The sequence below is a fragment of the Cygnus olor genome, chromosome 2 (assembly GCF_009769625.2).
Source record: "Cygnus olor isolate bCygOlo1 chromosome 2, bCygOlo1.pri.v2, whole genome shotgun sequence".
Classification (NCBI taxonomy): domain Eukaryota; kingdom Metazoa; phylum Chordata; class Aves; order Anseriformes; family Anatidae; genus Cygnus; species Cygnus olor.
Window position 1 is genome coordinate 121,627,470 of NC_049170.1, and position 12,997 is coordinate 121,640,466.

Here is a 12,997-nt window from a genome sequence, read left to right on the forward strand (position 1 = left end):
TAACATTGCATTTGCCTTTGTTCTTCAGTTAAGAAAGAAAACAAACAAACAAACAAACAAACAAAACATAATTGTTTAACTATCCAGTAGAGCTATCTGAAAATGGCTGTGAAGAAATCTTCTAAATTCAACTTATATGAAAGTTGTTCAAGAGAATCAAACATTTAAAATTATCTCAGGGCTGTCTTTCATATGTTGTTAGGCTTAATATTTTGTAAAGATGCAATAGTAGAAAAAGACAGTTTTCTTATCTAGGCTCCATAAATGTAATGACATATACTGCAAACATAGGTTTAGATGACTATACTCAATACGCCCATCAGAGTGTGATATAAAAACTGTGCTTTTTCTTTTACCTAGAAGCTTCCTTAAAGAAACACAGGATGTTATACACAATGTACATGATCAAACAAACAGATATGGCATACAGTCCCAGCACTGGGATGTATGCTAGTAAAACAAACAGGCAGGAAGATATCACAACAGTCTAGCAATAGAGGAAACTTTAGGCTAAACAGTGTTTGGGGCAGCTATACAAAAAGAGGTGTTTATAACAGCTGTGCTCAGACTGGAAAAATTTTGTTTAGCATGTGATAAATTCACAGAGTGTGTATAAGTGAAACGTACTACTCTTTATGGCAGCTTTGACTCCCCGTCCATTTATTCACACTAACTATTAAAGAAGAACTGAGGGAATAATATAGCACGTTAGTTAATTACTTGGGGTTGTTTCTCCTTTCTTCCACAAAGAGTAATTTCTGAGATTTGCAAATATACTAATGAAGTGTTGTAGTCACATTCTTAGGAAGAGTATGGTAGGAGATGCAATATACTTCTATAGTACAAATAGATTAAGTGAGAGAAAAACAAAACACCTCCAGGCATTCTAGGCATTCTATGCAAAGTAAATACAGGATTGATGTGTGTTCAACAGGTCTTTTGAACAGAGAAATTATTTCATTGCATAACTCGGTCCAATGGTAAGAAACAGAAACTCCCTTTTTCACACCAAACACCCATTTTATAGCCCGAAAATACCCTAATGAAAACAGTTGAGTTATATTTTAATTTCCTTAGATCTTCGGCCCTAAATAACTGTACATTTCAAAAATACAAGGAAGATAGGGAGAAAAACTTACTGAGGGCTCATTGGGAGCTCTCTGATTTACTTCAAGTGTCTTAAGACAAGCAAACACTTAACATTTTAAAAGTGTGAACTTCAGCTCCCCCACACCTCTAATCCTTCATGGACAACATGTTTTCAGAGAACATAACCTTCCACTTTCTTCCTTCATCCTAGATATATCCATTTTGCCTCCTAAAAAACATCCCCCTGCTGCAGTCCTCTTTTATTTAGTTATTTTTCATTTAAAACTCCAGTTGTTTAATGTATATATATATATATATGTATATATGTATATATATTTTATAATGGGTTTAAACTTGTTAAACCAAAATGTCCCATCCCAGTTACAACAAATGGCTCATTAGTTATGTTTTTTCCACTGTTAAGGTGAACATTCTGAAGTGATTCCTGGAATAGGTAAGAATGGTTCTAACATAGTAATTGAGAAGGTAGTTCTGTTAAGCATTCATCTCATCAACCAACACGTGGACAACATTTAACTGATCTGAATAAAGTTGTTTTGGAAAGTATCTGCCCATTTTGTGCAGGAAGGAACTGCAGCTCAATGAGGTGTCGGAAATAACCTTTGACTCTGCCAAAAAAACAGCTGCTGCTGTTGGATACCAAGAAAGCACAAGCAGAATGACAAGAACTGATGGTGAAATAGAATGGACTGAAATATTCTGAAATTCATTATAAATTGTACCTGAATACAAAAGGTAATCTGGGGGATGAGGAGGAGAGGTGGTCAAACATTAATTTCTTAATATTATGCGGAGTTTTAGAATAGCATTTTGCCATAAATGTAACTTTTTTCATCTTCATATTATTTTACCAAATGGTTCAAACCATAAATGGACTTCTGAAAACAGTAACCAAATTTTCTGGCTGTAAGACTGGCAGCTAGCATTCACCAAATCCATCCCAGATTCTTTCACTTTTGGTTGCTAGTATTGGAATACTTTTTCATTAACTTATTTTTCATAACAGCAGAAACTATAGCTGCGGTTAGAAGAAGCTAGAAGTTAGCTACCTAGCTAGCTAGCTAGCTAGGTACTTAGATAAATACATAGAAAGACAGACAGACAGACAGATAGAGTTGTTTGTTAAGCATATAAACACTCTGTCTTCTCTTGGTTCCTTCCTACCTACAGCCAGAGACTGGTTATTAATAGAGCATGGAGGAAAGCTGCTGGATGTTTGAAACACCTCCATCAGATATGAAGAAGTAAACTGACTTTAAAGCTGGACTTCTACTGTCCCAGGTGAGTAGCCAGAGGTGGTGTCTGTCTTGAATAGTATGGAGGACTTAAATGACCCTGTGGGGGCCCAAATTCAGGCTACTGGAGAAGACTTCTCTTTAAGACTTCAACTCTTCTCTACACTTGTCCCAAGTACAGTGACTATCAGGATTCCTGGGTGGTTTGGGTCTTCCATTGTTTGTTTGTTTGTTTTTTAATAAAAACAATTATTATTTGTTTGGGTGGAATATGTCAAAACTGAAATAACACAATAAAGTTTTCTCTTGTTTTCTGCAGTTAGGTTTCATTTGCAGTGCAAATGAGGTGACACAGGCTCTGCACTGTCTCCTTCCTACTTAGGTTTTGCATCATGAAACACAGAAGCATTTAAGCTTCAGAATGGTGCTTGAAGAACATACTTCATAGGGCCACAAGCATGTAAGTACGACTTAATTTTAGCCCACATGCATGCATGTCTTTCCTCCCTTGTGAGAAGTTTTCATTAAAAGGGAAGATTAGGTTCTATTATTTATACATTGTTTTCCATTGCTTAGGGAGATTCTGCTGTAATCTGCCTCACATCCTGAAGGATTTTAAAATAACTTTCTATCCATTAGATAACTGGCTTACTGCAAGAAATCGAGAATGAAAGAAATCATTTGTACGGGAGACTGCTGATTTTTCTGCTTTTTAAATGTGGACAACAATCTTTCATGGCTTTGTCATTTAAAAGCTTTTGAAGATTTTTGGCTAGAAAACAAAACAAAAGCAAGAACAGAAACAAAACAACAACAAAAAAGAAGTGTTATACAATATGTTTTAAGGTAATGGAGCATTCCAAGGAAGATTTTCTAAATAGACTCCCCACAGAGGCAACAGAAAGAGATCTCTGTCCATCTTCCCAAGTACAGTTGGTTTTACACAATAGATGGTTTGATGATAAGTTCAAGAAGGATGTTTTGACCAATTACTTGGTACTAGTTCTCCATGTGACTACAAAGACTCAGTTTTATTGCAAAGGAAAATAACAGAGCCCAGAGCAAAGCATCTATTTATTTATTTAATTTCAAAAAAACACATCAGACACAAGGTTACCACTTTGTTCACATTCAGTACTACTTTACTCCTGCAAACCAATGGGATTATGTGTATGGCGAGATAACAGCCAAAAGATTGCAAAATAGATAACTATATCTTTCTGAAAGAGGTATTTCTGCCACCATCCTATATTACTGTACCTCCCTCGTTGTCCAAAGTGGAACTGAATGTTGAGAACGTCCTATATGGGGGAGATGTTGTACCAGAGATAGCTCATGCCTTTGTGTAACTGTCTAGATTCCATATTAACACAGCTTCTGCCTGGACACGTTAAGAGTTTGGATCCTCAACAATCACTTGCATGAACACACATTCAATTTTCTCAACCAACTCACTACACGTTAACTATATTAAGACCATAACTGCATTAAAACTACTTGCAGAATCTGACTACAGACTCTTCTATCTACATAATATGGTTGCATACATAAGGTTATTCTATATAATATTAACCAAAATTTTGATGCTGCAGATAGAAGGAGAAAGACACGAGTATAAGGACTCATGAATGCTGGGTTAGAATTTATAAAATATAGATCACAATTTTTTGTTATTTTAGTTGTTCTAAAAGAAAACAAGAAAAAGAGATATATGAGTATAAAATCATTTGGGAATTTTTCCAACAGAATATTTCTATCTGAAAATGCAGATTTAGTGGGGTTACAGTACATGTCATTTCAATGATAATTTGATCAAATACTCAGATACTCTCATTTAAATTCAGAATAAACATGATGTTGTAAACCAACAAAACCCATAGGCGTTCAGTTTTAGGAATCCATTCTCCATAAAATATCATCTGAGTTGCACTTTTACAAAGGGTGAATCAGAGCAACATCTTGGCATGTGTGCTTTGAAGACCTCAGCACCTCTTTCACAAGGACAATAATCAACAAACCAGATAAAAGGCAAAGTTGGAATCATAATCTGAAGTCTTCACTCATCCTATGCAATAGGCATGTATTCTAATCCTAGTTATGGAGACAGTTCTGTTCTGTGGTTAGTTTCTTGTTAGCTATTTTATTTGTTTTTCTGGATAAAATTGTTAGACAAACATTTCCAGAACGTTTAATAGTTTGGAGTTAAGTCAGTTGCTTAGGATATGAACGACTAAAGGTTAAGCTTTTGGCTTGAACAAAGAAAAGCAATGTGACATCAGTAATTTTGTCTGGTTGTTCAAATTTTATCTTCCAAAATGACTTTTGAAAACCTTTCTCTTCTGCTCAGCAGTGAAAAATATTGAAATTTTAGTAAACTTTTTTCCCTTGCTCATCTCTCTTGCTTACTCTTAATTTTTACTAGGGAAAAAAAAAAATGCAAAAAGCTTAATATCTTATGTAGGGAAACAGCAGACTTCTGCAGGTTTACTTTTTGGCTTGATAACCGCAAGTACAATGCATGATACTGTGTGTGTGTATCTGTAGAACTGAAGGATGTTGGAACTGAAAAGATTTTTTAATGAACAGTTTCTCACATTTTCAGGTCTTTACAAAACAACCAGACAAAGAAATACCACAGATAAGAGAGACTGGACTGAATAAAGCTTCCATTGTGTTCAGCAACAGAAAGTAGAGAGTAAGAATAGTCACAGGATAAAGTCATGTCAAAAAAATATAAGTCACAATAGGTAAAATAGTAAATTGTATTGATAAGAAAAAGTGAAATATTATATTCCTTGTAGTAAGCAGCAAGTAAGACAAAATCTTGTGCATATTAAGACTTTATAGTAATAGAGCTTTATAACATTTGGAGACTAGTTTACCATTTGGTTGGTGGGCAATGAAGCTGCATGAAGTTTAACAAGAGCAAGGGCCAGATTCTGCACCTGGGATAGGGCAACCCTGGCTATATATACAGAATGGGGGACGAGAGGCTGGAGGGCAGCCACCCAGAAAGGGATCTGGGGTTCTGGTCAATGGCAAGTTGAATATGAGTCAACAGTGTACCCTGATAGCCAAAAGACCAACCGTTTCCTGGGGTGCATCAAGCACAGCATTGCTAGCTGGTTGAGGGAAGGGATAGTCCTGCTCTGCTCTGCACTGGTGTTGCCTCACTTCAAGTACCATGTGCAGTTTGGGGCACCACAACATAAAAAGGACATAAAAGAAGAAGAGTGTCCAAAAGAGGGCTGCGAAGATGGTGAAAGGTCTAGAAGGCAAGATGTGTGAAGAGCAGCTGAGGTCACTTGGTTTGTTCAGCCCAGAGCAGAGCAGACTGAGAGGCCTCATGTTGGCCTACATCTTCCTCACACGGGGAGCAGAGGGGCAGGTGGCGAGCTTTGCTCTTTGGGGACAGTGACAGGACCCAAGATAACAGCATGGAGTTTCATCAGGGCAGGTTCAGGCTGGATGTTAGAAAAAGGTTCTTCACCAAAAGTGTGTTCGGAACTGGAACAAGCTCCCCAGGGAAGTGGTCACAGCACTGTAGTTCAAGAAGTATTTGGACAATGCTCTCAGACTATAGTTTAATTTTTAGGCAGTCCTGTGTGGAACCAGGATTTGTACTCAATGATCCTTGTGAGCCTCTTCCAAATCAGGATATTCTATCATTCGGATTCATTTAAAAGTTTAATTAATTTCTGAAATCCAGAAAATCACAGAACCACAGAATGGTTGAGGTTGGAAGGAACCTCCAGAGGTTATCCAGTCCAATCCCCCTGCTCAAGCAGGGTCACCTAAAGCATGTTACATAGGATCACATCCAGATGGGTTTTGAATATCTCCATAGAAGGAACTCCACAACCTCTCTGAGCAGCTTGTTCCAGTGCTCTCTCACTCAAACCATAAAAAAGTTCTTCCTTGTATGGCCTCGGTGAAACCTCCTGTGGTTCAATTTATATCCATTAGCCTTTGTCCTATCACTGGCCACCACTGAGAAGAGTTTGTCCCCATCCTCTTTACATTGTCACCTCAGGTATTTGTAAAGGTTGATAAGATCAATCTCTTCTTCTCTAGGCTAAAACAGCCCAGCTGGCTTAGTCTTTCCTCATAAGACGGATGCTCCAATTCCTTAATCATCTTTGTGGCTCTACACTGGACCCACTCTAGAAGTTCCTCACCCTCTTGTACTGGGGAGCCCAGAAGTGCACAGGTGTGGCCTCCACCAGAGCTGAGCAGAGGAGAATAACAAGAAATACAAGAAACTGCCAATAGACCATCTAGTCATTATGTCACACTGCAGAGTTGTGGTCAGTTTCTGACTGTGAGTGCTGCAAAATTACCTGTGACATCCACAGAGAAGAATTTTTAAAATATTTTTCCAGACAGAAATTCTTTCGACCTTTTAAATGGAAACTGGTTAATATCTCAAAGTATGAAACTTTGCGTCCTGTCCAAAACATTATTTTTTCCATAAATTAAGGGTAGATATTCCCATTACTCAGGCAAAATGTCAATTCTTTTTCTAAAGCTCTGAAACTCTTGAGTGCATATTTCGACAGCCAGTTCCACAGGTTAATTACAAACTGTGTAAAAGTATTGCTTTTCTATTTCATCAAACATCTTCATTCGTGTATTGTTAGAGGATAAACAGGAGTCCCTTTTTGACCTTCTCTGCAACTTTTGTTGTTTTACCTGAATCAAATATATTCCTTCTGAAGTCTCTCTCTCTCTCTCTCTCTCTCTTTTAATTTAAGCAGTTCCAGTCTTCTCAGTTTCTTCAGCCATGTAGGCTGCACCTTTACTATGCAATCTTCAGCTTGTCATCTGTAATCATTTTCATCACCTGTCTTTGAATGTTTCTTATTTTCTCTGGTAAGATAATGCAATGAAGAAAATACTGTTAGCATTAAACTTGACAAAGATTTTGACACGGTCTTTAAGAACAAAGTTTGGACACTGTGGTAAGTAAGCAGACACAATTTGCTATTGGCATTATAACATCTTCTAGGACTTTCTTCCAAACCTATGTTCCATAGGCCTCTATTCCTTTTCACGTTGAATAAAGTTTCATTAAGCTTCACTGTCCTTTTTGAGGATATGTCATTATTTTAGAACCTCAGGTTGGTTTGCCTTAGAAAAGCAAACGATCCCTTCCACTGAACATAATTGTGCATTTCTCAGCATTAACGTTGAGCTAATGTCTGCTGCCCCAAGACTAGCAATGTTTTCCAAGTTTTCTGTGTTGATTTGCAGACACCATTTCTTTTTTTTTCTTTTTTTTTTTTTTCTTTCTATCTTCCTTTTCCATGTTCCTTAGAAATGCATTTTAAATGCCTCAGAAGGAATACTTAGAGCATTTTGGAACTCTTAAATTTTTGTTTTAGCCAAAGCAGAAGTTTTGCCTAAGTACCTAAAGGAGGCTTCCTTATAAACCTGATTAAAGTCCATATGTCTATGCTTTACTATATAAATAAAAATAATTAATTAAGACTATAATTTGATAATAAAATAATCATTATGGGCAATTTTAACTGAAAGTGCATGATGTTTATTTGCAAATAACACATGGATTTGCACTCAGGATATAATACATGTAGTTGTTTTATAATTCTGTTTGGATAAGCATTTCAGAAAATCCCATGGCCACCAAATTTTTAGTTGTTACTTACAGGTAAAAATGCGGGCACCCCACCTATCACTGGTGGACAATTAGGATTACTTTTTATTTAGAAAGGCTTGGTCACCTTGAAAGAACTAGAAATCTGCAGAATAACCAAATAAATTATCTGTTGCTTTTATTTATAGATGGAAACGAGGCAGAGATTTTATAGCAAAGATTTCCTAGAGTGACAAAAACATTAATTGTCACTGTATCTGGGTGCTAATCTCCCTGATGTGGACTGTTTTTTTAAAGAATGAGGCTTAAAACTTGCCCTCAAAGCCTTAGCCATCCAATATTCACTACTTACTGGAAATTTTGAGTGATTGTTCTGCAAATCTGTCACGATATTTCTGATTTTGTTGTCGTGAGCTGCAAGATATTGCACACTGTCACAGTGACATTCAGCTATTTTTCAAAGGACTTTATGTTCTCAGTGGCCATTCAGGGAGGCAGGTTCCTACTCAATAAGAAAACAGTGGGAGTTACATGACCAGACTGATGTTTTCTTCCTCTTCCCAGCCCCTCCAGCTCTTCTTTTTCCCTCCTCTTCTCTTTCTGTTCCTTATCATTACCTGCTAAAATAGTCTAAGTAGATCATTAAAGCACACATAGCAACAGCCATGCATTATCTATGTATCTATGTACTTAAAAAGCAGGGTTGTCACATGGGTGCCTTAAATGTCTGCTTTCACTTCATATATATTGAATATGTGTGCAATAATACAAGATTATTTTAAATATATGTGTATAAGATACATTTTACTATGAAAGACAATAAGCAAAACTTTACTGAGTGAACAGTTCTCAATTTTGTCACAACTATTTGTACAGTACTGCCAAGTTGCCAACTGTACGTTAAAGTGGAGACTGTAGAAAACTGTCAGATATTACTCAAATATCCTCTGGAATCAAAAAATGGTGCCTGAAAATATAAGGCAAGATGTTGCTCTCAAGGTATATCGTCACATGATAACAATGGTCCCATTACGAGGTAACTCCTATATCAATGAGATAAATTCCACATATTCATATCTCCAAAATAAGTTGCACACATAACTGAGCTATTGAGTCCCCTCTCTGTCCTGTAAACAATACATGCAGTCATTTAAACATAAACTAGAATCCACATTTCAACAGACATTGTAGTTAGGAAATTGTTTGGTAAAACTCCATCTGAATTCATTTTATATGCCAGAATGTATTCTGAGAAAAGAGGTTTCCAGAGTCATTGATGATACAAGAAATAGATACCCAGGATCATGTGAACACATAGGTAGATAATGATAGGACAAGGAAGAATGGTTTTAAACTAAAGAGGATAGGTTTAAATTACATTTTAGAAAGAAATTCTTTACTATGAGGTACTGAAACAGGTTGCCCATAGCAGTTGTAGATGCTCCATCCCTGGAGGTGTTCAAGGCCAGGTTGGATGAGGCCCTAGGCAACCTGGCCTGATGGCCCTCCCTACCCATGGAAGGGAGGGTGGAACTAGATGATTTTTAAGGTCCCTTCCAACCCATTTTATGCTTCCAAGCCATTTTATGCTTCTATGTTTCTGTGATTCTAAGACAATTGGTTATGGATTGCTGGTAGCTGAATTATAATTTCAGAATTTGAAAGTGACTATAACACTAAAGTTATATTGGTCTGATCATATGAATTATTTGCACAGTTAACTTCATAACTTAGATTCTCAAATGGTTACAAAATCTCATATTTTTAAATTTTAAAGAATTCCATGGATTTAAAAAAATGAGAAGTTAGAAACAGATATTGAATGTCTATATTTAATTTAAAACAAAATCACAGGTAATGTGATTTGCATTGGTATGCATTCGGTATGCATTTTAAACTTATATTAGGCTAACTTATGAATAATAGTACCACAAAACTTCTGCAACTGCAATGCAAGAAGTAGTGTTAGCATGTTTAGCATTCAATGCTCTGTAATTCAACTATTGTTAGATAAACATGCATACCAGAACAACAACAAAAAATTTTTTTCCCAAAAAGCATTCTCCTCATTGTCTGAAGTGTCTAATTCTTCATAACGTCACAGTTTATATGTGTCGCATGGTTAGAACAAAAGATGGAGGGCAGAATGATACAGACTTTGTTTTACCATTGACTTACCGAAGGTACTTGTGTCTCAATTTATCCATGAATAAGACACAATAATTCTCAATAATGAATTCCTTGCATATGTTTATTACATTTTTTTTTCAATTGCTTTGAGTTTTTTAGATTAAAGTTGACAGATGATAGATACTAATGTGTACTTTACTGGGCTATTTGAAAACAGACAAATATTTTCAGGGCTCTGGTAAAGGCATTGTGCTTTGAAGCTAAGATGAGGGAAAGGAGAATAAGCTGAACAGAACAGAGGAGAATAAATTATAAAATTCATGGTGTTCAGAACTTATCACTGTCTGCAACATCAATCATAAGTAGTGAAACTGGGTTCCAGCTCTGAGCTTTTGAATAGAAACAAAAATTTACTTTGGGTCTGGGTGGGTTGCTGGTATGCCATTATTATTCTTTCTCAAAATTTTCTAAATGAAAGTAAAGCCAGCACTGAGCCACAGTTTGGGGAAACCCTGATCAGCAATTTCAGACGTCACCTTTCTCTCCAGCAAAGGACCAATATATTGTCTCTGGTTAACAGCTGTGGACAGAATGATGGTTTGGTGTTCATCATCAGAAAAATAGGTACTAGATGCAAATTTCAAGCAACCATCCTTCTAAGGAAGATAAAACTCTGAAGTTGGAAGATATCTGGCATCAAAGAGCAATTAATAACTCCTGAATATGACTCCTGAATATGATTAAGAGATTGGTTAATGCTTACGTAACGGTCATGTGATAATATATTATAAAATAAATTAATTACTTAATGTTTAAGAAAGCATTCTCTCATTAAGACAAAATGATGAACTCAGACTAAAGTATTCACTTAAATATATATATACATCCTCCAAATCAACAAAGATGGCTACAACCTGTAAATGACATTGATTTTTCAGTGACAAATCTACTAGACAGATATCCAAGTAAAAATGAAATAAAATAAAAATGAAAACATATATCAGAGAATTTTGTACTTTCGTAGGATGTTTTCTTATTAGCAGCTTTTTGTAGCTGCTAATGTATAGGTACAGATGTACCACACATCTGGATTAATCCAGATTAATCCAGAGACTTTCTACATGTGGAGTTCAACACCCTCCTTGTTTCTCCCAACCTTTGAGTGGAGAAGCTCATGATGGGGAGAAGTAATCTCACTCCTGTGCTCCATCTTGGTCTGATGTGACCAAGGAAGGCCTACGCTGAGTCCTTCAGAGGTATTCAAGAAGCCCTTAGAAGATCAGGATCCTCTACCCAACCTTTTCTGCACTGTTCTCCTGTTAGTGGCTGTAACCAATGATATTCTGAAGTGTTTTTTTTGTTTGTTTTGTTTTGTTTTCCTGACAATTTCACCTGTTGGACAGTAATGGTAGCTAACTGTGTCATTAAGAAAATTATCATTATTGGAAAAAGAATGTCAAGAAGCACAGTTATGGTACTGGTAAAATCTAGAAACTGCAGTGTGAAGCCACTTCACAGGACATTATTTTAAAGCCAAGTTAATCAGGTTCTTTGCCTGAAGAACCGAGATAACAGATGACATTTTGAGCCATGCATTTCTCAGTCCCCTTTACAGTACTCTTCTGATCTCCTCCCCAGCTTGAAGCACCTGTTCTCTTTCTGTATCCTTCTGCTGCGGCAGAGCCCAGAAGCTTCAAACTAAAATTTTTTTCTTTGCAAAATGTGTGTCAAAAAGAAAATCATCTTCCTTGAGGATTATGACCCTCTGACTATGGCAATTTTAATTGTGAACTTCTCATTAGTCCTTAGGCTGATGAAAGCATCTGAAGGAAAGCATCTTCAGAAATAAAACTCACCTGATCCTTGAGAGTCGTTGCAACAGAGACATACCATGTGCAATAGTGGAGGACAATGCAAAAGCAGATATGCAAATGTTCACAGTTTCCTTGAAGGCGGTTAAGATGCATATCTGTAAAGCCAAGAAGTGACTGTGAGGCTGAGTCATTAGTGCCAGCTCCTGAACAGGAAGTGTGCCAAGACAGAATTCAGCAGAAATATGTTGTACCAGATTCATATAAAAGCAAATCAGGCATAAAGCTTGTTGCTTTTAAGGGTAATGACGACTTTTTGTACCTAGAAAAGATATGGCTCAGGAGCATTCTCTAAGCTATTAAAGTTGGAGTGAAAAGAAAAGAGTTAAAACAGACTTCATGATTTTGGACTGATCCTTGTCTTAAAGCTGCAAAAGAGAAAAACTTAATTAATGCACGTGATTAATACAGTTAATATGGTATGTAAGTTGGAGGAAAACTACAGTGTGTTAAAACAAGAAGGTAAACAGTGCCTGCTATTCCTGAAAAACCGTCATTCACTGAATCTTTGTGGAGCAGATTCAGCAGAAAGCAGTACTAAAGCTGTTGCTTGTGCTGGCATAGTGAAGACTGTTACAATTTGCTTTGTAGCATTCCAAAAAGCCAAGACACCCAGCAGCGTCAAGATGGAAATTCCCTTCAAGGGCTCTCTGGTACAGGATGGACAGATTGTGACAATAGTGACCAATCCTTCACAGCTTGTTATCCAGGCATCAACACAAATTTACAAAAGCATTTAGAAAATCTAAATTTAAAAATGACAGATACGGCTTTTTTTTTTTTTTTCCCAAACACAATCTTCTTGCTTTTTATGTTTTTAAATACATGGTCCATATGTTCCTCCATGTGAATGACATTGCCATGATAAATATCATCACTTAAGATCTGGGACTTGTGTCCAAAGAGAACAGAGCGACTTGCTTATTCAAACTCTGACCAAAGTGTACTATTGCTGATGTTGCTCAGCTGAGGAAGTTGGAATAAGTGCTAAAAACAGGTAAAAGCTCATACTTTTCTATGAACAGGCAACTTCT

The 12,997-nt window shown here is 36.6% G+C and overlaps 1 long non-coding RNA gene across 1 annotated transcript; it reads left to right on the forward strand.

The window, feature by feature from the left end:
* The first annotated feature begins 2,279 nt into the window (after window positions 1–2,279).
* LOC121064361 lies at window positions 2,280–12,678 on the forward strand. The gene is made up of 3 exons (XR_005816475.1): window positions 2,280–2,391; window positions 2,665–2,805; window positions 11,902–12,678. It is a non-coding gene; the product is annotated as an uncharacterized LOC121064361 (long non-coding RNA).
* Window positions 12,679–12,997: the final 319 nt, after the last annotated feature.